At 45.1% G+C, this 24711-nt stretch overlaps 1 long non-coding RNA gene across 1 annotated transcript; it reads left to right on the plus strand.

The window, feature by feature from the left end:
• Positions 1-16323: 16323 nt before the first annotated feature.
• Positions 16324-24145, plus strand: LOC108311123. Its single transcript, XR_001828055.2, has 3 exons — positions 16324-21374; positions 22563-22616; positions 23747-24145. It is a non-coding gene; the product is annotated as an uncharacterized LOC108311123 (long non-coding RNA).
• Positions 24146-24711: the final 566 nt, after the last annotated feature.

The raw sequence follows: 24711 nt of genomic DNA on the forward strand, positions 1-24711 counted from the left end.
CAGGATGAAAACCTAGTCTAATGATCCCTGAGCACTATGAAAAGTCAGAAAATAATGAGCAGGCCCTGATTCCTCTCAGAGGCCTCATTATGAAGGACAAGCCACTGCAATTTCTGCTTTTTCTCAAGTGTTTTGTGCTTTATCCATTTTTCTGGGCTACTCTCTGGCCCCTTATTAGCATTTGCAACAGAGTCAGAAGATTTGGGCTCTAGTCCAAATACTGCCACTTATTGGCTAGGTGATCTTTGGCAAGCTGTTGTACTTTCTGGACTTCAGTTGATTTATCAGTAAAATAAGGGTCAATCTAAAAATGTATAGGAAGGCACCTTGCAAGTCCTCTAAATGTGTAATTTATATTAAAGTGAGTAGATTAATCAACCAGCTGCACTGTTGCTTAATCTACAGATTAATTAGCAAGCAGGCAGTCTATGATGTTAATAAGAGCTTCTAATTATCCTTTCACCTTAACCCAACCAGCAGAGAAGACCCAGACTCTGCAATATGACACCTCTTCAATAGTCCACTATGAATGTGGACTTAAGACCTCTGCATTTATTGTGGGGAAGGAAATGAGTTTCCTAATAGCCATCCTTCCTGTAAGTTTGAGAAAGGCCTCAGAGGAGCTTGCTTTCTGGAATTACAGCCCAACTGATAGGGTGGGACCCCAAGCAGATTGGATCCAACCCTTTGAATGTAATCATATACATGGTTAATATAAGTGCCTATGCTTACATTCCCTCAGACACACACACACACACACACACCCCTTCCACCTCAGTGGGCCTGAGCTAGAGTCCCTGCCTCCTGGATGAAGTTCTGGGGCCTTCAGGTCATGGCCTTGTCTGAGCCTGTCTGGTTAGAGAAGTGCAGGCTCTTATTATCATGATAGACTGCCGGCTTGCTAATTGAACTGGACAGTGAATGCTTTATGATATCCCCAAGTAAGACTGTAATGGATAAGGCTGCACTGTTCAGGGGCTGTTTCCTGCAATGAACCATTTCAGTGCTTCCCAAATGCACATCTTATTGTCCATACACTTAGACCTTAGCAGAGCTGTTTATAGGTTAACCCAAATCATCAGCTCCTGCCAGGAGGATGCTGTGGCTGTACACTCAGAGATTTTTTTTCCCCTCTTTTTTCTTTTCTTTCAAGAAACAGAATCAATACCCATGTGCACTCAGGTTTCTAGTATGGAGCTGTCAAAGGTTTTGTCTTGAGCCCTGTACAAAGAGGGACTACAAAATTAATGCAGTTTCATAGGGTGGCGTTTAAACTTTAGGAAATACCTTAATGATAAGAAATGTGGCTTTTCCCAAAGGTTATTGCCCAGCTATTTGTGCTCAATGAGCTACCGGTGATGATAATCAATGAGAATGTGGCTGAGGCTGCAGCCATGCCTCTGCTGTCTAAAGCCCACAGTCCCCTGGCAAAGGGTTCCTCATTCAGGGCAGCGCCAGCAGAGAGGGCTCCCTTGGTGATGGAGCATGAACATGTTCAGGCACAGTTGGTGGCTTTTTACCCTTTGGAGGGATTTCTTTGTGAGGACCTAGGAAGAGCCTTAGAGGTAACCCAGTTGCCTGGTCTGTAAACCCTGCAGCTCCCTGCAGCATTGCCTGGAGAATTTGTTAACAAGTATAGATTCCTGGTGTCTGACCCCAGAACAATTAAATCTTGGGGAGGAGAATGAGGATTTACATTATAAACAATTTCAGCAGGTGACTCCAAAGTTCAGCCAGGTTTGAAAACAACTTATTTTGTCCAACTGCCCTTGTTTTATAAAGTAGTAAACTGAAAACAAGAAAGAGTAAGCCCTTGGCTGAGGTCTGCAGGCTGGGTTGTGAGAGTTTAATGCAGAATGTGGGTCTGCTGACTCCTAAACTGGTGCGCTGTGCTCTGTGTGGCCTCTCTCATAAAATATTGGCTCTCCTTGGGGAGAGATGTATAAAACACATGTAAGGAAAACACCATCAATGATGAGGGTAATCCTTTGAATTGAATTTTCAAGTCACCAGGACTCAGCTCTGGCCATTACTTGCCATAATTACTCAAAAATTTTGGTTAAGAATTCAACATCACTGGCCACGTGCCATGGCTCATATCTGTCATCCCAGCGCTTTGGGAGGCTGAGGGGGGTGGATCACCTGAGGTCAGGAGTTCGAGACCAGCCTGGCCAACATGGTGAAACCCCGTCTCTACTAAAATACAAAAATTACCTGGGCATGGTGGTGAGTGCCTGCAGTCCCAGCTACTCAGAAGGCTGAGGCAGGAGAATCGCTTGAACCTAGGAGGCAGAGATTGCAGTGAGCCAAGATTGTGCCACTGCACCCCAGCCTGGGTGACAGAGCAAGAGTTGGTGTCAAAAACAAAAACAAAAACAATTCAGCTTCAGTGGCTGGGTGCCATGCATGGTTCATGCCTATAATCCCAGCACGTTGGGAGGGTGAAGTGGGCAGATAGCTTAAGATCAGAAATTGGAGACTGGGCTGGGCAACGTGGTGAAGCCCTGTCTCTATAAGAAACACAAAAAATTAGCTCATCATGATGGCATGTGGCTGGAGTCCCAGCCACTGAGGAGGCTAAGGCTGGAGGATCGCTTGAGCCCAGAAGGAGGTTGTAGTGAGCCAAGATCACACCACTGCACTCTAACCTGGGTGACAGTGTGAGACCTTGTCTCAAAAAAGAAAAAAAAAAATTCAGCCTCACCTCTTAAGTAGTCTTGTTACCCAGGTTAAGTTACTTATGCTGTAGTTTCCTCAGCTATAAACTATAAGTAATAAAATTAATAGTATCTACCTAAGAGGGTGGCTGCAAGGGCTAAATGATAGTATTTGTGAGTGCATCATGTAGGGCCTGGCGTGGCTTGTGGCACGCACTCAATCAATATTAGCTATTAGTTTTTGAGCATTCAGTAGGTGCAGACGCCATACTGAGTGCTTTAATGGGTGTCGTCCGTAATGTTCCCAACAATTCTGGGAAGTAGGTAGTATTCATCAAACCTCACATATAAAGGAATAAGGAAGGATTGGTTAAGCTTGTACTTTCTGTTGTATTGGTTGGTTGAAATCAGATATTTTGTAATCTCTGTCAATATACATGACAATGTAGAAATACGTTGTTTTAACAATACCTTCCTGGAGTAATGATTGTGACATTTTTGTAAATCTTGCTAAAACTACTTGAATGCGGGGCCTGTTGCTTGTTTGACCTGGCATCCCCTGACCTAGCCTACACCCTCTCTTGGGCCACTGATCTCAAAAAATATTTGTGAACTGGAATTAAATATCATTTTGTCAAAAAGAGGAGTTTCAAAAATTCTGAATGCCTGACTTTGGCACTACGGTCCCTTCATAATGAGGTTTCCATCCTTTACTCTCCTCACGTGTACAGTAAGTGGTTTTATTGCAGAATTATTTGTTAACAGTGGAGAAGCCAAAAACAACATTTTTTTTTTTTTTTTTTTTGTTTTTTTTTTTTTTTTTTTTTTTTTTTTTTTTTTTTTTTTTTTTTTTTTTTTTTTTTTTTTTGAGACAGAGTCTCACACTGCTTGCACTGTCACCTGGGCTGGTGTGTAGTGCCACAATCTCGGCTCGCTGCAACCTCCACTTCGCGGGTTCAAGAGATTCTCCTGTCTCAGCCTCCGGAGTACTTAGGATTACAGGCACCCACCACCATGCCTGGCTAATTTTTTTGTATTTTTAGTAGAAACAGGTTATCACTGTGTTGGCCAGGCTGGTCTCAAACTCTTGACCTCATGATCTGCCTGCCTTGGCTTCCCAAAGTGCTGGGATTACAGGCGTGACCAAAAACAACCTTAATGTCCAGCTGCAGGAGAATGGTTGAATAATTTATAATGCATTCACATATTGTTAATAGCTACTGCTTGTTCTGTGCTTACTGTGCCAGGTGTTGCTTTAAGCACTTTTGTTATTAACTTACTTGTTATGTATTTATTTTTTGAGACAGATTCTCGCTCTGCAATGGTTTGATCTCAGCTCACTGCAACTTCCTCTTCCTGAGTTCAAGCAATTCTCTTTGCCTCAGCCTCCTGAGTGGCTGGGATTACAGGCACCCACTATCAGCCCCGGCTAATTTCTGTATTTTTTAGTAGAGATAGGGTTTTGCCATGTTGGACATGCTGGTCTTGAACTCCTGACCTCAGGTGATCCGTCTGAGCCTCCCAAAGTGCTGAGATTACAGGTGTGAGCCACCGCGCCCAGGCTATTTATTATTTAAAATAGCTTTTTGGCGCAGACACTATTATCTTCACTTTACAGGTAAAAAAACAGAACCAGAGTAGTTAAGTAATTTGCCAAAAGTCACAAAGCTAGGCGGTAGCAGAGTCAGGATTCAAACCTGACTTGAGAGTACTGTCAACCACTAAACTGTCTCTTGTATAGCCAACGATTATACGATAAACCAGTAATAATTTGCTGAAGAATGCTTGCTTTGCATTTAATAAGGGCTAAACTGAACGAATACCTTTATTGTTAAATGCACATAGGAAATGCTTATGACATATTTAAATGGGAGAGGAAAGCAGGGTATCACTTTATAATTTTAACTATTGAAAGTTGCAGAAAAATGCCCAGGAAAGAACTGGAAGAAAACAGGTCAAATGGTTAATTCTGTTTGTGGTTGACGGGCTGACAATTGTTCCCCCTTGCTTCTTTAACCTTGTCTGACTTTTCTGAATTTTCTAAAGCAAATGTTACGTGTAACATCAGAAAAATAAAACAAAACAAACACTATTAAAAACTGATTTTTGAAAACATGAGATCTTACAGATACAGGCTTGGGACAGATCACCAACAAGCAGCAAGGACTGATCCTCCTCCACCCAAAGAAATTGTTCACTGCGAAGAAGTTTCATTGACCCTTGTAACCTCTTGCACAAAACACTGACCATTCCTATAAGTTATTCTGACTGTCATCCTCAGATCATTAATACATAGGAGGCAATTTCTACTTTAGTTCTGATAGAAGTCTCCCAAGAGAAGCTGATTTCCTGAATCTTTTTGAGAGAATATATTACAAGCATCTTTGCTTTCCCAGAGTCTCCAAACTCTTGTATTCGCTGCCGTTACCAGTGTATCTGGTCTCCTGGGCATAGCTTATGAGCAGATGTTCAATACATGAAAATTATTGTTACGAACTGAGGTATTTTGCTAAAACATATGTGATTTGGGAACAGTGTCTTGGTTTCTCCTCATATCTTCCCAAGGACCTAGGATGGGGTTAGACACAGAAGATAATGGGGTGAAGGGCAGCATAACTACTCATGTGCCCACATGATTTGTTTCTGACCTATCCTGATCTCACCATGCCATATTCTACTCTGAGGTTTCTGGGGCCAGCAAGTCACTTGTTGCTGTACTTGGGGCTATGGGGCCAGTCATCCTCCCAGTCTTGTGGCTTTGATCCTTTCATGAGGCCTGTTCCTAGTTTTCAGCCGCTGCATTCTAGCACTGCTCTTCTCTGCCCCCACTCTGCCTTATCAGCCCATCTGTGCAGGTCTGCTTCACAGCAATCAGCAGGAGCCATCCTGTGTGCTTAAATTAGAGATGCTGTTATTCTCTCTCTCTCTCTCTTGTAATAGAGAAAAGGAATTCATTTCTTACAGTTATGGAGGCTGAGAAGTCCAAGGTCAGTGGATTGTATCTGGTGGGAGCTTTCATGCATGTGGGGAGTCTGCAGAGTTCCATGGTGGCACGGGGCATCACATGGCAAGGGGGCTGAACATGCTGTTATTTTCTTTCTACTTTTAAACTTGAGTTCTACAGACTTAGTAGACTAGTTGTATATATATATATCATCATCCTTAAGGCTGGCAGCACTGAAAGCCAACATAGTGGGCACAGGCAAATCACAGTTCTTTTAGGCCCCTGAAGAAATCCTCATATTAGACAACATGTACTGAAGAGGAGACATGACGTGAAGAGCAGAGCTGTGAGGTTCCTTTAAAAGTCTTGAGGAGCATCTGTCATGGGTAGGGGAAGAAAGATTTAGGAGGAAATTTTCAACTGCTTACCGTCTTCCTCCCACCTATGAAATACCACCTCCAATTCCAGAGTGTTATGAGCATATTATTTGCAGGTGGACTTTTGTAAATGAAAATTATATGAAAGGCATTATGTATATTAATTAATCTGTAAGCTGTCTAAAATGATGACTGAGCAGTGCATTACCTAAAAATAGCATATATTAGCTAAGGTTGAAGTCAAAGGTTGAGGAAGGGGTGAGGACTAGTCTGTTTGGGCTGTTATAACAAAAACACCATAAGTCAGGTGGCTTGTAAACTACAGGAGTTTATTGTGCATGGTTCTGGAGGCTGGTAAGTCCAATATTAAGATGATGGGCCACTTGATGTCAAGGGAAGGCTCACTCTCCTGGTCATAACTGGTATCTTCTAGCTGCATCCTCACATGTTGGAAGGGGCTAGCTAGCTCTCTGGGGTCTCTCTTATTTTATTTTTTAAAATATTTATTTATTTATTTTTGAGACAGAGTCTCACTCTGTTGCCCAGGCTGGAGGGCAGTGGCGTGATCTAGACTCACTGCAACCTCTGCCTCCTGGGTTCAAACAGTTCTCCTGCCTCAGCCTCCCAAGTACCTGGGACTACAGAGGCCACCACATCCAGCTAATTTTTTGTATTTTTAGTAGAGATGAAGTTTCACCATGTTGGCCAGACTAGTCTCAAACTCCTGACCTCAGGTGATCCACCTGCCTCAACCTCCCAAAATTCTGGGATTACAGGCTTGAGCCACCACACCTGGCTTGGGTCTCCTTTATAAGGGCACTAGTTCCATTTGTGAGGGCTCTGCCCTCATAGCTGAATCACCTCGCCCAAAGGCCCAACCTCCTAATACCATCATCTTGGGGGTTGGGAATTAACTGTACGAATTTTGGGGGGATACAACATTTAGACCAAAGCAGGAAGGTGTGGGTGGAGAACTATCCCAGAACTGAGATAGTGTCCAGAGGGAAAGTGGGTATCTGTACTCCTTAAAAAACCAAAACCAACCAGTCAAGGCAGGGACCTCAGAGACAATGGGAGGAGAAGCCTCATGCATACAGACTGGGGAGGAAAGGTTCATCTCCAAAGTAATGTCCCAGCCTCTGCCTCTCGCTTATAGGTCAGAGGATCCCAATCGATGAGAGAGAACCTTGGTGGAGGCTTCACAATGACTCTCACCCTGGAATTTCACCAGGAGTAAATTTGTCTCAATGACTCTCACCCTGGAATTTTAGCAGGAGTAAATTTGTCTGCTGCCTGCTCATTTGTCTCAGAGTCCCAGGAAATTTTCACACGTGTCCTATCACCTGTGCTTATCTCAGTGCTAAGATAACCTTTTCCTTGTTTTCTCCTTATTTTGGCTTTCCAGTTCTCTGGAAATGAGAACTGTGGAGTGGGGACCGGACAACCATTTGAAAGAGCCTCTCCTGCTTTTGTTGTTCATTCTTAAGTAGTGTTGATAAATGGGGGAGGATGAAGGAGATGATTAAGGCTTTTTATTTTTAATTTTTATTGTACTTTAGGTATTGGGGTACATGTGCAGATCGTGCAGGATTGTTGCATAGGTACATACATGGCAAGGTAGTTTGCTGCCTCTATCCCCCTGTCACCTGTATCTGGCATTTCTCCCCAACCTCCCCACCCTAAGGCTTTCAAAGAATATGAAATCATGTGTCAAATTCTGTCTTCTCCACTTCCTAGATGACTTCAGTTTCCTAATCCATAAAATAGGACTAAGACCGCTACTTAAGAAAAGGAGAGACAATGTAATAAACAAGGTGCTTTTAATCCTGTATTAGTCCATTTTCGCTCTACTGAGAAAATTATAAATTACCTGAGACTGCGTAATTTATAAATAAAAGAGGTTTAATTGACTCACAGTACCACATAGCTGGAGAGGCCTCAGGAGACATAATCATGGTGGAAGGTGAAGGGGAAGCAAGGCACACCTTACATGGTGGCAGGAGAGAGAGAGAATGCTGGGGAAATGCCAGACACTTACCAAACAACTAGATCCCATGAGAGCTCCCTAACACAAGAACATCATGGGGGAATCTGTCCCCATAATCCAATCACCTCCCATGAGGACCCTCCCCTGACACACACAGGTTACAATTCAAGATGAGATTTTTGGGTGGGGACACAGAGTCAAACCATCAGATCCCCAAATGGTAGCTATTATTTAGATGTCCTTTTTTTTTTATGTCTTGGCAGTCACTGACACAGTTCAGGCTCTTATTATATCTTGGTTGATGTCAGCTTCCAATCTAGTCTTTTGTATTCTCTGCTTCTGCCATCTATTTTCCAGCGTGATGCCAGAGGAATCCTTGTAAAATACAAAGATGCATGTCATGCTACTGCACAGAATCTTTTAATAGCTTCCTCCCCCCGCCCCGCCCCGCTTTTTAGAATAGGGCCTAAAATCTTCAATGTAGCATCCTTCCAGAAATAGTCTTCTGAACTTGTCTGCTTCTGTTCATTCACTCATACTTACGTTTTACTGTTAGGAGAACCTTCTGTGTGCCAGACCCTAAGCTAAGTGTTTCACATAGGTCATTGCACGTAATCCTGAAAGCAACGCTTTCCTTAATATCTCCACTTTGCAGAAGAGGAAAGGGAGGCTCACAGGATGTGGAACTCACCCAAGAAGGCACAGCTAGTTGGCCATAAAGATTTGAATTCACTCTATCTGGCACTCCCTTCAATTGGAGCTCTTTGTACGCAGCAAAAAATGCCTCAAGGGCAGCAGGGAAGGGAATAACAGCATCAGCAGAAGGGAGCCAGGATCAGGGCAGGGAGGACGCAGTGTTTGGAAGAAGGGTGCTGGGGACGGGCTGAGGATGTAACTTCCCTTTCCCAGGTTGGTGATGCGGAGTAGCCACCTCATTTGGAGACAGGACTCTGGGCCTGGACTGCAAGCACTCTAAGTATGCACTGGACTTTGTGTTCCCAGAGGACTCCCAGACCTTCCAGCCTCGCCTTCCTTTACCCCTTTCCCACCCAGCACACAGCCTGATGCCTGGTGGGCACTCAGTAGACATCTGGGATATGACTATTGCCTCTAGTAGTCACATCCTCTCTTTGGGCTTTGGGAAGCTGGAGTGGAGGCCTTAAAGGCCCCTCCCGCCCTCCTGTTGGGCAGTTTTTTTGGTCTTAGGGAAATCACCTTGGGGCCACCGGGGATGGTCAGCAGGCAGCTTGCTCAATCCTCTTTCCTTCCCCAGCAGCCCCATCTTCGTCCTGGTGAAAAGCAATAGTCTTCCGAACTTGTCTGCTTCTATTCATTCACTCACGCATTCGTTTTACTGTTAGGAGCACCTTCTATACGCCAGACACTAAGATAAGTGTTTCAAATGTCATTGCACATAATACTGAAAACAACGCTTTTTAAAAATATCTCCATTTTGCAGAAGAGGAAAGGTGGGGTCCCAGGATGTGGCGCTCACATGTGGAAAACCCCGCCGGAGGCTTAGGTTTTCCAGCTCACCGCTTGGGGTGGAAGCCTCTGAGGGCAGGGGTTCCAGGACGCGCCTCTCCTTCTGTATTTGCCATTCGAGAGCGCCTCGTATGAGCCATGACCCAATGTTAAGAGGTTAATGCCAAACGCAGGGAAAGATTTTGTTCTTTCCTCTTCTACATAAGAGGAATACGAGTCTTCAGAGAGGTTAAGTGACTTCCTCAGGGTCTCGCAGTCAGTCGGTGGCAGAGCCCGGGTGTACAGTGCCCGCTTGTTAGGACCAAAAGCCGAACGCGGCTGGATTCACCCCTCGTGGCCAAGCTGGGAAGAGGCATTTAGGGGTCCCTGTGCGGCCTCGTGGCCCCTCCCACTTGGTCCTGGAGCCACACTCCTTGAGGGGAGGCAGGATTTTAGCATCACCCGGTGCCTTCAACAGGAACCCTTACCCCAAAGCCCGCTCGCTTGCGACCTCCGGGCGGGTTTGGGGTGCCGTGTGGCCTGCGGGGCGAGGTGGAGCGGGGCGGAGACGGACCCAGTCTTCCCAACTGCATTTGCATACGGAGGCGAGGCCACTCGCTTCCTTCCCGCCCCTCCGCCGCGCTCTTCTTCCCTCCTGCTCCGTCCCTTCCACTCCGCGTCTTCTGTCCCCCGTTCCTCCCCAGCGGACCCCTCCTCTGAGACTCCCTCGTGGGGTTCCCAGCTCCCAGGTGCTCTGCCCTTGCCGAGCGCGTTTTCTGGAGTCACCTGGGGGAGGGGAGTCCTGGGCAGGGCTGGGTTGGGGAGGACGCCTGGGGCACTGCCCGGCGCTAACAAAGGGAGCCGGTACCGACCGGCGTGGGCGTGGAGCTGGCGGAGCAACCGTAGCCTCCGCGGCTGAGAGTGCAGCGTGTGAGTAGGGGGTGCGGTGGGCGGCGCGGCTCGGGCCCTCCCGGGTGAGTGTGATGCAAAGGGGCGCGGGAGGAGAGCCGAGCCGCGGGGCCCGTGGTGCGCCTAGGGCGCAGGGACTCTCTCTTCAGCGCCGCTTCAGCTGCCTTGGCTCCCCGGCTGGCCACCTCTTGGCTGGGGCTCTGTGTATATTTGTGTGGGCCAAGGGGCCACCCTGGCTTCTCTCTGGCTCCGCAAGCCTGCGGATCCACAACAAACCCACGTGCGCACATCCCCAGGGAACACCGATTTCTCCACCGCACCTTCAGTATTGGGTGGGGTGGGGAGGACGGTGCGCCTCGCAGAGTCCGGGTTCCTTCAAATCCCGCCTGCCTGCTGGGTTTACGGCTGGAGAAATTGAGGCCCGTGGCAGCGGAGTGGGCACAGGCACCATAACAAACGCACGTGCGCCCTGCCCAGAGACCTGGACACACCGCGAACCCTCAGGAGCCGCCCTGCGGTGCCGGGCCATTGTCTCAGCCTCTGGTGAGGGAGTACCTCTAGGGGCGCCACTTGCTGGAGGAGGGAGAGAGAGACATTTAAAAGGTACCGCTTGGGCATCAGACTAAACTGTCAGACTTAAAAAGGGAAATCAAAACAAGAAAGCAGCTAGGAAAAGGTTATCCCAGGCTAAGAGTTCGTCCCCGGCCGTGGCACATTCCTTTGGGTGAAGTGGACAACCCCTCACCTCCACCTCCTGGAGGTCTCTTGGAGATGTACATTGGATTAAGGGTCTAATGGTGCCCCTCAAATAAAGATTGTGCTGGACCTACTGTTGTCCCCGTGCTGACCTACTCTGGCGATTGCCTCCATGGGCATATTTTGGGCGCCTCCTCAGCCTGCGGGAAGAAGGGTCAATGTACGCATCGCCCTGTGCGGTCTTGCGCTTTGCCTCTGAGGCCCGAGTCCTTGTGCCCACACACCCCAAATGTCACCAGCCCCTGTTGGCTTGTTAGGCATTTTCACAAGCAAGGCCAGCTGAGACCTGGTGATCTAGCTGGGTACGTACAATGTTCAGTTCTGAGTTTATTTGAAAGAAATTCCGAGGTCCGGAAAGAGAGGACTCTTGTTTGTTTTGCTTTCTCTTTGCTTACATATGCTCAGCTCAGCTTTGGAGATGTTACTTAATCAGACACGATCTGCAGCAGGGAGATGGTTTGGGGGTGAATTGGTCTCCGAGGCGTTGGTGTTGGTCAGGTTGTGGGTGTGCAGTGGCGCAGGAACCGAGGCCCTGTGGCCTGAGTGTGTGCCTGCGAGGCAGGTGGGCTGCTGCCTCACCTTGGCTAGCGTGGCTGAAGATTAACCTGTCCCGAGGGGAGCTGGAGAGCCTCCAACCCTATTCCACTGTTATTGAAAAGGTCTAGAGAGCATCTAGGGAACCTTCTTATTTTACAGGCAGGAAGCTGGTGCCGTAGAGTTCAGCCACCTGTCCAAGTTTAAACCGGGTGAAACGGGCCACAGAGTGTGGGTCTCCCAACTCCCACACTGCATCACCCGGCCGGCGACTCAAGGCAAAACCAGGATTCTGTGGTTGGCTGAAAACGCAATAGCCTTAGGCAGAACAGAGTTAAACAAAGAGAGTAATTCAAATCGAAAGCTGCACCCTTCCATTATCCCTTTCAAGAGTTCTTTATTCTGTTGAGAAAAAATAGATCTAGTAATTCCTTACTTTCCTTCTAGCCTTTCAAAAGCTTAGTTATTTTTCTCTCCTGGCTGCCCCTTCCCCTCAAATTGGAATAAGGCCAAGTATGGAGACTCTGATGTTTTGCCTCTCATCCCTGTGCCAGGAGGCCTTTGTTTGGGCAAAAGCATGGGCTGTTGACATCAGCCCCACTGGGAGGAAAGTGTCTCTTAGCAAGCTACTCCTGAGCCACTCGTGGAAAAGCATTGTTTTCATTGATTTTATTTAATTTTTTTTTATGAGCGTCCCATGGAAGTAGCTGCTTATTTTTGTATTTGGCAGAGAAGTAGGAAAACCAAAAACACCCTGAGAAGCCGGGTTTCCCCAAAGTTAACATGTTGTTTTGCACTGTTCCTGTTATCTCCTAGTTACACTTGTTTCTTTTCCTTAGAGTTTCCAGGGTGTTTCACTTTCACGATGATTCTGATAGCAACAGGAGGCAGCCAAATGCCTAGGCAGTTAGGGGCAGATACCCAGTGAAATCCCCACCTCTAGGCCAAAGACAGTTTAAAGCCTGAAAACCAAGCTGCAAGTTAAATCCTCGGACCAGACTGAGAACTCATCTTCTTGTTTGGTGTGCCTTCCCCTTACTGATCCCTACCTTTCACCTATTTTACATATGCCTGCCCTTTTTCCTAATTGGTTTTCTACACTGCCGTGCCCACCCTTAAGTGGTGTCTTCGCTTTAATCTTTTTTTGCATACTCACAAACCGGTCAGCCTGTGCTCTCCATTCTGAGTCCTTAAAAGGCCCCCGATCCAGCCACACTGGGGAACTTTCCTGTCTTCAAGTAGGGGACCAATACCAGGTCCCCTCTCTGCTGAAAGCTGTTTTCATCACTCAATAAAATTATTCTCTGCCCTCCTCACCCTTAAATGTCCAGCGTATCCTCATTATTCTTTGCTATGGTACAAGAGCTCGGAATTCAGGTACAAGCTATAACACAGGTGAGCTGAGGCACACCAGCATGGCCGAGCAAGGCACAGGTGGGGCGTCACTGGCCAGGAGACCAAGAAGAAAAATCCTACGTCAATTCTACTTGGCACTGCAGTATAGTTTTCTCATCAGGACACTGACCCTATAAGGAACTTCAGAGATCATCTGACTGGATCCTTTTACTTTTCAGATGGGAAAACTGAGGCCTAGAGAAGAGAAATTACTTGCCCAATGATACACAGCAATGCACGGTCTACTTTTAATGCCCCTTTTTGCATAAAAAGGAAATGGTTGCATCAAATCAGTTGTGGTTGGTACTCCAGAGAAAAGTCAAAGTTAGGGTTGTTATAACAACACGCTTTAAGTCAGAGAACCAATTCCTTATGGATTTAAGTAGGTTTGGTTATTAAGCAAAGCCAGGGATCCCAGTGGTAGGTATGGTGAATATCGCAGTTATCGTTGGGGATCAGCTTTCTTTAGTGTTTGCTAAATGGTTTACTTTACTCTTGTGCTGGGTTCTTCCATATCTCTCTTATGCTTCCCCATTAGGGGTCTGCTTTGTGTGAAATCATAAGGCAAGAGGCAGTGAGAAGACAGAAGAGAGAGGCTCCACTTAGCTGTTCACGATACTTAACCTCTTGGGCTCCGGTTTCCTCCTTTGTACAGTGAGAGTCCTCCCTGCCCAATCTCTTTACAGGCTGTTTCAGTGGAGTGGAAGATACCTAGGCTTTAGAGGCACCTAAATGGGGCGTGGGGTTTTGGGCCATCTTCCTCTCTTGCAGAAGATATGGTCTTTTTATGGCTGCATAGTATTCCATGGTGTATACGTACCACATTTTCTTTATCTAGTCTATTGTTGATGAGTATTTAGGTCTTTGCTAAAAGACCTAAATAGGAGGGTTTTGGGGTCATCTTCCTCTCTCCTGAGTTACTTTAAAACCAGCAGGCTGGGCTGGGTGCGGTGGCTCACTCAATAATCCCAGCAGTTCAGGAGGCCAAGGTGGGAAGTGTTCAACCTCCTTGAGCTCACGAGTTTGAGACCAGACTGGGCAACATAGTGAGATCATCTCCCGCCACCACCATCTCTATGAAAAATCAAAGAACAAAATTAGCTGTGCGTGGTGGCATGTACCTCTGGTCTGAGCTACTTGGGAGGCTGAGACAGGAGAATTGCTGGAGCCCGGGAGGTGGAGGTTGCAGTGAGCCAAGATCATGCCACTGCACTCCAGCCTGGGTGACAGAGCAAGACCCTGCCTCAAAAACAGAAAACAACAAAAACAACAGAAACAACAACAACAAAATCCCAGCAGGCGCCTCTGCATTGTGTAAAGTGAGGGGGGTAAGGTGTGTGAATCTCTGGGGTGCTGGGGGCGTTAAGTCACGTGACATGTGCTTATGACTGGTCAGACTTCTTGGCAGGCTTGAGTGCTCACCAGCTTTTAAAAGACTTTACTTTTTAAACCTTTTATTTTGGGTTCGGGGGTACATGTGCAGGTTTGTTATATAGGTAGACTTGTGTCATGGGGGTTTGGTGTACAGATTATTTAGTCACCCCGGTATTAAACCTAGGACCCAATAATTACTTCCCCTGCTCCCTTTCTTCCTCCCACCCTCCGCCCTCAAGAAGGCCCTGGTGGCCCTCAAGAAGGCCCTGGTGTCTGTTGTTCTCCTCTTTGTGTCTATGTGTTTTCATTATTTAGCTCCCACTTATAAGTGAGAACATGTGGTATTTGGTTTTCTGCTCCTGCATTAGTTTGTTAAGGATAATGACCTCCAGCTTTACCCATGTTCTTGCAGAAGATATGATCTTTTTTATGGCTGCATAGTATTTCATGGTGTATGTGTACCACATTTTCTTCATCTAGTCTGTTGTGGGTGGGCATTTAGGTCTTTGCTGTTGTGAATAGTGCTGCAATGAACATATGCGTGTATGTGTCTTTATGGTAGAACCATTTATATTCCTTTGGGTATTTACCAAGTAATGGGATTGCTGGGTCACTGGTAGTTCCTGTTTTTAGTTTTTTGAGGAATCCCCACACTGCTTTCTACAATGGTTGAACTAATTTACACTCCCACCAACAGTGTATCCATATTGCCTTTTCTCTGCAACCTTGCCAGCATCTGTTACTTTTTGACTTTTTAATAATATCTGTTCTGACTGGTGTGAGACCAGCTTCAGAGTGGCGGAGAGTGACAGTGGGAGAATGTCCCCATAGGGTAAGTTTATGTGCTCAGGCTAGAAGACCTCACCTGTCACAAAGAGATGTAAAGCAAGGCCTGCCAAACTATCAAGGGAGGCTTTGAATAGTTGTGAAGTTTGTGTGACTCTAAGGTGACTAGAACTTGTTAAAAAAAAAATTAATAGAACCAGAACCTTCAAACATAAGTGAGTAAAATCTCAAGTCACTGTATTTATGTATTCTGTATTTATTGACAAACAGGTGGTGGGGTGGAGGGTGTCTTGTGCTTAGCCTGGGATTACAAAGAGCAGGGAGACCCATTCGCTGCCCGAGGGACGCCCAGCCAAGCTCCACCACCCTTGCTTAAAACACTTTTGGCTCTCCCTTAGAAATTGCCCTCAGGGGCCTGAAAAAAATGATCTAATTTATCTCAGTATTGACCTCTGGGGTCCCCTTGTCTTCATGAATAAAGGCAAGAGCAGGTGGTAAATGACAGAGTAGAAGAGGGAAGACTTCAGAGAAAATCTGGCTCTCCGTAAATATGGGACATGGTTGCATTAAAAAAATACAGGAATAATTCATTAGTGAAATTCACAGCAATTGTTCTGGACCATTAGAGTCCTGAGAATTTGGACAAGGAGTTAATTGTTCAGATATAGTATCAGTGACTTGTTCTGTAAGAACTGAATTAGAAGCAAATGATTTTTTTCTTGCTTGTCTGCAGAAAACTACGATGGCATTCTGGCTCCTATGGATGTTCTCTTGAATAGGCTTATATCTAACAGTAACATTGGTACAGTTTCACCATATTAAAATACTGAGATGATTTTCTAAGTAATTATTATACTAGAAAGGTCAAGTTTGCCATCAAAATCATTGTAGTGAATTAAATCTTATTTATTGTTCTGATTATAAAAATAAAGCTAGGGCAGGGCACAGTGGTTCACACCTGTAATCCCAGCACTTTGGGAGGCCGAGGCGGGCGGATCACCTGAGGTCAGGAGATCGAGACCATCCTGGCCAACGTGGTGAAACCCCATCTCTACTAAAAATACAAAAATTAGCTGGGTGTGGTGGTGCATGCCTGTAATCTCAGCTACTCTGGAGGCTGAGGCAGGAGAATCACTTGAACCCAGGTGGCGAAGGTTGCAGTGAGCCAAGATTGCACCACTGCATTCCAGCCTGGGTGACAGAGCAATACTCAGTCTTAAAAAAAAAAAGAAAAAAGAAAAAAAAGCTTGACCAATCAGGATAATTTGGAAAGTACTGTGCAAAAAAGCATAGAGAAACAGAAAAAAAATCTGCTATCCAAAGACAACCCCTCTTAACCGTTGGCAATTTTTCTTCTTTTTTAAAATGAATTTATTTTTTGTAAGTGGTTGAGAGCATACTGTATGCATGGTTAGTCTCTTGCCTTCTTGCTTAAACTTCCCATATATGCATTTCATGGTTAACATTGCATTAAAGCTGTTCTCTTTCATTTGTCACCCATATCAGCTGTTTGGCATCCCCAAGGTCACATGGGCCCCTGGGATCTGATGATTTCAGTGAGGGCCTGTAAAGGAAGGAGACTCCAACTGCCCCTGGCTTTCCTACCCTTGCCTCAAGTGTTCAGCCATCAGCCATCAGTTCTTTAGAAGTCTGCAGGTACTGGCAGTACAGTGGAGGGAGAGGAGCCCTGTATGGGGCTTTAAGTTCTAGTCCACCCTTGTGACCTTCAAAAACTTCGCTTTAGTACCCAGTCTTCAATGTCTGCATGGGTTAAATGAGCAACTACAGGATCATTTATTAATTTATTCACCACATAGTTGAGTGCCCACTCTAAACCAAAGACAAATAGGAAGAACTTAGTTTTTTAGAAGATCATAGTTCAAAGGAGGAGGCGGGGGTAATGAGAGATTAGTGCAGGATGCTGTGTGACCATGAGCAGGGTGTCACCAATGACAGGAGCAGTGGGAAAGACTTCCCGCGTGAGGCCACACTGGACAGCCAACCACATCTAGCTTTCAATTATTGTAATTGACACTGTGATTAGAATATTTGTGAAGAGACAGGGGCTCTTTATACTTTAAAAGGTATGACCACTTTAAAAACTTACAGATTGAGTTCGATTATCTATAAAATCGTAAAGTATCTATAAAGTCTTAAAGTAGCCAAATATATATTGTGGGAATGGGAAAAATTAATAGCATAAGCAATTCTGGATTTGCATTCTTGCTCATTATGTATCACCTATATAGACTTGGACAAGCTACTTAAGCTTACTAAACTTCAATTTCCTTCTCTGTAAAATGGGGATAACAGACCTTATTTCATAGGGCAATCATGAGCATTAGATGAAATCATAGGTAAAAGGCTCAGTACAGTTCCAGGTATATGGCACTCAGTTAAGCAATGGCTGTTGTTGTTATAATTGGGGTTTTCACAAGCCACACACTTTTGCTCCTGGTATTTTTTCTTGTCGTGATAGCAGGCTATTGTTTGGCTTTCTGTGCTGAGGGAAGCAGAAAGGTAATTAAAATGGAAACCCCCACTAAGTGACAAGTTGAGGGAGAAATGATCACTCACATGATACATCAAAAAAAAAAGCATTTTTTATTATGGAAAATTTGAAACGTACAAAAGTACAAAGAAGAGTGTAAGGAGCCCTGTATCATATCACCTAGCTTCAACTGTTGCCGAAACTCGTGGTTGATTGTAACGCCGTCCTCAACCCCAGATTACATGGAAGCACATCTCAGACATCTTATCAGCTAAGCCACAGATATTTCAGTCACGTGATGCATATTTGAAGCATTGAGTTGTGCTGGCTAGGAGCCTGTCTCTGCTGTCATGGTCATGGGACTGTGTGTGTGTGTATGTATGTGTGTGTGTTGGTGGGGGGGAGATTGGGAGTTAGGGAACAGACAGAGAGTCAACCTAGGAACCTCTTTTTTTTTTGAGACCTGGTCTCACACTGTCACCCAGCCTGGAGTGCGGTAGGATGATCATGACTCACTACAGTCTCTGACCTCTCAGGCACCAGTGATTCTCCTTCCTCAGCCTCCTGAGCAGCTGGGACTACGGGCATGCACCACCACACCCAGTTAATTTTATTTGTTGTACAGATGGGTGTCTCTCCATGTTGCCCAGACTTGAATTCCTGGGCTCTAATGATCCTCATACCTTGGCCTCCCAAAGAGCTGGGATTACAGACGTGAGCCACCATGCCCAGCCTCCAACCCGGGCATGTCGTAAGCTTTACTGCTCAAGTAAGGAGGCCTTGCAGTGTCCCAAAGAGACAGCGTGGAAGGACCACTGAATTCAGAGTCAAGAAACCTGATTTCAAATAAGAGCCCTGCCCTTTAATGGTTGTGTTTTTAGAAAGTGACTTTTGAATTTCTTGGAGCATGCTTGTAAACATTTTGTGAGTGTTAAATGAGGTAATCCATGTGACAGTTCAAGTGGCTCAATATGAGTTGCACCTAAATCGGACTCGAGCCCAGCCTTCCTTTCCAGAGAGGCAGAGTTTCCATATGCAGCTAAGGTCCCTGACTGCCACCCAGCCTCACCAGAATGCATTCAGGGAGCGTTGCCACCGGTCTCATGCTGAAGATGTGGTGGTGGCTCAGATGAGCATGTGACACACAGAGCACCCCATGCCTGCAAATCCCCATCCCCTCTCTTAGCCCCTTCCCTCTGCTTTATGGATGAGGGCGGGGTGGGTGGTAGCTAGAGAAGGTCCCAGGCCTTGGTAGCAGCAGGCTCTCTCTCACACCCCTTCTATAAGAAGGTAGGTTCCCCTTTCCACCTCTGACTTTGACTATTCTTGGTCTCCTTTAACTTGCTGTTACATCCAAGTAAAAATTTTTGACTCAAATAAAATAGGAAAGTCGATCTGACTTAGTAATCAAGTCAAAGTCCTCTCCTGAATCCACTGGGACACCCATTATGTGAAGACCTGGACTGTGACTTGGGGTCTCTGGCTGTTGCTGGCTAGCTGTGTGACCCTGAACAAATGCATGCCACCCTGGGTATGCTACCTCAGATAATCAACTCTCAGCCCTGTGCAGCTCCTTCCAGCTCTGAGATTATCCAACGGAAGATGCATGTAAGACTGGGAGGTTTCTTCCCATAAATAATAAATGAAATGGTTTTTTTTCTGGAATATTCAAACAGGGTAAAAAATTAATCCCCTCAGCTTACGCCATTCCTCCCTCATTCTACTTCTCTTTGCAGTGACGACTGTTTGCAGTTTGATGTCGGTTCTTCCAGCCCCTTTTGTGCACATTTATATATGTATTTGTGGTTTGTGCAAATACATTTTTAAAACGCAGTAGATGGATTACAATCAAACTTGTTCAACACATTTGGTTTGTACAAGTTTGGTCTGGGGGCCGAATGTAGTCCACGGTGGCCTTGAATGCGGCCCAACACAAATTCATAAACTTTCTTAAAACATTATGAGTTTTTTTCTTTTTTCTTTAATCTCATCAGCTATCATTAGTGTTAGTGTATTTTATGTGTGGCCCAGGACAATTCTTCTTTGGCCTAGGGAAGCCAAAATATTGGACACTCCTGGCATTATACTGGCCCATTTACAAACTTGCCTTGTTCATTTCACTATATGTATTTGATGTCTTCCCATATCAGTGTTTTTTTTTTTCCATAGCTGCATTGCATTCTATATTTTGAATGTGTTTTCCTTACCAATCTTCTGTTGATAGACATTTATGTATTCCCATAAAAATATATTTCTAAGTGTTTTTAGACCCCAAACATATGGGAAGATGATTGTAAATGTCAGTGGGTTAAATGAAGCTAGTCCATCAAGTCTTGGAAAGGGTGGTGACAGAGTGGGCACAGTAACACTGAGACCTGCATTCTGGAAAGCTGAATTGAAGGGCTCTCAGAAAGCTACCAAGAGGCTGTTTGCATGGAAGGTTATTTTTGGAGGTAGCCTGCCTGGTTTGGTGTCCTCAGCTGCAAGTGCAAAAGCTGAGCTGCGTCATCACCTTCTCCTCCCCCTCCCACCATCCTTGGGCCTTCCAAGTTTGCTTCTGTTCTCAGGGTCAGGATCGGGACCTCGTGGGAGAACTGGCACTTAACTGATAGGGAGGAAGGAGAGAGAAGTGAAGAAAATGGGTGTTCGATCTCAGGCTCTGGAGGAGGAATTGTGACAGTTATACTGTACTTTGTCTGGTTGTTCAAACCTATTTGGGGTGTTATGCTTCCCTGGGTCCTCTCCAGAATGATAAAATGATGTAACACCCAGAAATTGGCTACTCAGAAGACAGTGGCTTAGGACAGCATCTCGGAGGTGGAATAAATGTGGAAACTAGGGCTTTCTAGTCTGCAGGAGATAAAAATAAGAGGCATCCTTTTCATGTGGAAGAAATCACACTTCATTAGAGTCACACTGAGTGGCGCTGCAGAGAACAGAAGCAATATAGGGGTGGGTGAAGAGGGCACAGAGTTGCGGGAAGACAAATAAGCAAGAACTGACTTAACAGAGCTGCCCAACAATGGAACAAGCTGTGCTACAAGGAAGCCACCGCCCTGTTATAAAGTTATCAAAGCAAAAGTTACAAATAAACTTGTTTGCCATCAGAGGATTTCTGCATTGTGGAGGGTTGGCCTGAATGCCCATTTAGGCCCCCTCCAGCTTTGAGAGTCTCTGACTATGAGGCAAGAAGCAGAAAGGTGCCAACTAGAACTGAAGGGATGGGACAAATTATAGACAATGTAATGAAGCAGTTTTCACCTGCTCTAAAAAGGGGGGATAAGATGGAAGCCATCAAAGGATGCTTAAGCATTGTTTCCCTTGGATCTTGGCAACCCTCTCCCTGTTCTGTCCTTGGCTTCAGCTCCCTTTGACCTTATATTCATAAATTATTTCCACAGGGATAAATACATCACATACACTTGAGATGACCAGGAAATCTGGCAACTGGAAAAGAACTACATGTCCCAGGAGGATGACTGTGAATTTTTTTCGTTACAGTCTTTGTAAATCTGCATCCATCTTGATGGAGTCTTCCTTAGCACAATGCTGAGCTTCCAGCTTTAATTTTAGGGAGGTTGTAGCCTTTACAACCTCTCGAAGTTCCTCTGTGCTGGAATTGAGGGCACTCACCATGTTTAAGAATGATCCCTTTCTTTCTTGCAAGTAAGGAAGAATGTTCTGACTTGACTTAGCCAAGGTTGGTGAAGGAAATATGGCAAAATTTACCGTCTTCTGGCCTTTTGCTGTGTGCCTGGCCCTGATCAGGCACGATGTGTGTTCTCTTATCCAATCATCATAGCCAGATCTGCTGTCTCTGTATCATTAGCTCCATTTTGCAAATAAGGAAACCAAGCTTCAGAAAGGGTTAGAAACTCATATAAAGTTTCACTGCTGCTGAATGGTGAAGCTGGGATTGGGTGCAGTACAGATTTTTCTACTGCTAATAATTCCCAGTCCTCTGGGTCTGAGAAATGGTTAGTCCTTTTGGTTCACTGGGGACTTCGCTGAGTAATTTGTCCTTACAGAGTCTTTCTACCATTTCTCTAAGAACATATTAAAGAGCTCATGAGATAGTCCTGTGTGAATAGCATGCCTTTTGGATTCAGCATACGTTTGCTCCTTTTTCTTTTTAATAAGAGTTATTTGGGTCAAGCCTGGTTTGTACTTTTTTAAATTTTTTGCTTGCCCTGTGATATCTATCTGTACTCATGATCTAGGTAAAACTGGGAAGAAACACACTATGAGTGAGCATGGCCACAGATTGATAGGCACCACTGCTTGGCTACCTTGAATTGTTTTTTTTAAGAGACGGGGTCTTGCTATGTTGCCCAGGCTGGAGTGCAGTGGCTATTCACAGGCTCTATCCCACTACTGATCAGCACAGGAGTTTTGACCTGCCACTTCACCCCTCCTGAGGCAACCTGGTGGTCCCCCGCTCCCAGGACGTCACCATATTGATGCCGAACTTACTGTGGACACCCAATCGGCATAGCATACCACAGCCCAGAACTCCTGGGCTCAAGCGATCCTCCAGCCTCAGCCTCCCGAGTAGCTGGGACTATGGGCACACGCCACCGCGCCTGGTGGCTACCTTGAATTAAGTTTGTAAATGGAATTCAGTATTAGCATTGTTAACGGCTTATCTTATAGTTGTGCTTCAAGGTTCTTAAACAATTTCTTCTTTTATAGAGTTTATTCAACAATTCAACATTAATTTGCTCATAAAATATTTGTTGCATGTCTCTTATATGCTCAGCATTGGGAATACCTACCTAAAGAACATGCACTGTAGATATGCACACACATGTATTCAGTTTAAGTAGCAGAGCCATGGAGATTGTGGCAGACAAATCACCTGTATCACCCTCTTCCTCTTTTCCCATAGTCCTTGCTTGGTTCTTTTGTTCAACAAACATTGAGTGCCTGCTGCAGGCCACAGGTAATGCTCATTTTATTTTTTTATTTTTTAAATTTTAAAAAAATTATTTATTTATTTATAAGACAGAGTCTTGCTCTGTTGCTCAGGCTAGAGTGCAATGGCGTGATCTCAGCTCACTGCAACCTCCACCTCCTGGGTTCAAGCAATTCTCCTGCCTCAGCCTCCTGAGTAGCTGGGATTACAGGTGTGTGCCACCACGCCCAGTTAATTTTTATATTTTTAGTAGAGGCGAGGTTTCTCCATGTTGGCCAGGCTGGTTTCAAACTCCTGACCTCATATGCTCCACCTGCCTTGGCCTCCCAAAGTGCTGGGAATTATAGGTGTGAGTCACTGCGCCAAGCCTAGAATGCTCGTTTTTAGAAGAATGTAGGTCCAAATAACCCCCACGGTCTGTTCCTTCCAGAGCTTAGTTGAAGGTAGATATGCATATATTAATTATAATATAGTGTGATAAATATTATGATTTGGGTGTGCACAGATGATGAGAAGAAGAAACAGTGAGTTTGGGAAAGATTTCTTAAAGAGGCAACACACAGGCTGCATCTTAGAGCTGTTAGCCTCTGGGAAATGGGCATTTTTAGGGTGGGGGAAGGCTGCAAAGCAAAGATTTGAGGGTGAGGACTGGCTCATTCATGTGTCAGGGAAACTCCAGCAGGTTGATATTCCTGGAGAGAAATGCATGAGGCACAAAGTGGTGGGAGTTGAGGCTGGAACCATTACATGCATTATTTAATAGAATTCTCATAATCTCCTTATATGGCACACACTATTATTATCTCACATTAATAAGTGAGGAAACAAAGGCTGAAGGAGATTCAGTGACTTGCTCAAACTCAGACCATGAGTGTGTTGAGCTGTGTGGACGTGAACGTAGGCCTGCTTGCCTCGAGAGCCCATGTCTCAGCCTCCACTCCAGTGCCTGCAGAGGCAGGCTGTGAAGGTCTGGCTTGCTGGCTAAGACAATTGTTCCCTCTCTCTTAATCTTTCAAGGACAGCATTTCTTGCCAAATCCTCTTCTTTCCACCTGCCTCGTGGTGTTATCCAACTTTTTGTTAAATTGGGACTAGTAGATCTGATGTTGATAGCTTTTCTGAGCCTTGGTTCTAGTGTTTACCTTCCTTTTTATCCAGCCAATCAGTAATCCAGAAATCTCCAAATAAAATCTTCATGTGCCCAACCATGTGCGAAGAGGGAGAAGATTCATCCTTTTTCTCAAAAGCTCCAGGTTCATTGGGAGCCCAGGTACTGCCTACGAATCCTTTAGTTTGGAGAAATACTTTGGGGACTAGAACAGGAACAATCACAGTTGGCTGGAGGAACGTGGGGCAAATGGGCCTTGAGCTGTCCCTTTAAGAATGAGTAGGAGCTGGGAAGGTGGAGGGCATAACATATGAGCAAAATTATTGTCTCACTTAATGGTGAATGGGACATCTTTTGCCCATTCTCCCCACCCTCCAAGATAATTCTTGGGTTAGAGTCGGCTCTTGGGTGGGAGAGGCAATATGGGGAATTCATTCATTCAAAATAAAGATTCTTGAAACTGATTAATCAGAGCCCAAAGACAAGATGATGACACTACAGAATGAAGTAAAAAAGGTAGTTACAGTGCCAAGAAAGACATCGAGGATAAAAACAATATCATTACAGAAAAAGGTAACAGGAAGCATAATAGAGTTTGTTGAAAATTAAATTGCTAACAGAGAAGGAAGGCTTGAGAAAAATCAAAGCTTATGCTGAGAAAAAGGATAAAGCACTTAAATTGAAGATCTAAAGGTTGTACAAAGGTGACCCTGCAAAAGGATAATTGGAGAATCTGTGGAGGCACACATCACTTTCGCTTATGTTCCATTGGCCAAGACTTAGTCACATAGATACACCTGGCTGTAAATAACTCTAGGAAAAATTCTCCAGCTGAGTGGCCATATGCCTTCTTAAAACTCAGATTTGGAGAAAGCTTTCTATTACTGAAAGGAAAACATGGATATTGTTTTCCTTTCAGTAAAGGATACCAAACTATTATCTGCTTTAAGGGAAGTCATGTTGGTCTCAGACATGAGTAAGCAGGTTTACAGAGATCAGGTGAGGTGACTCATGC

Source organism: Cebus imitator, unplaced genomic scaffold (genome assembly GCF_001604975.1).
Source record: "Cebus imitator isolate Cc_AM_T3 unplaced genomic scaffold, Cebus_imitator-1.0 Scaffold111, whole genome shotgun sequence".
Taxonomy (NCBI): domain Eukaryota; kingdom Metazoa; phylum Chordata; class Mammalia; order Primates; family Cebidae; genus Cebus; species Cebus imitator.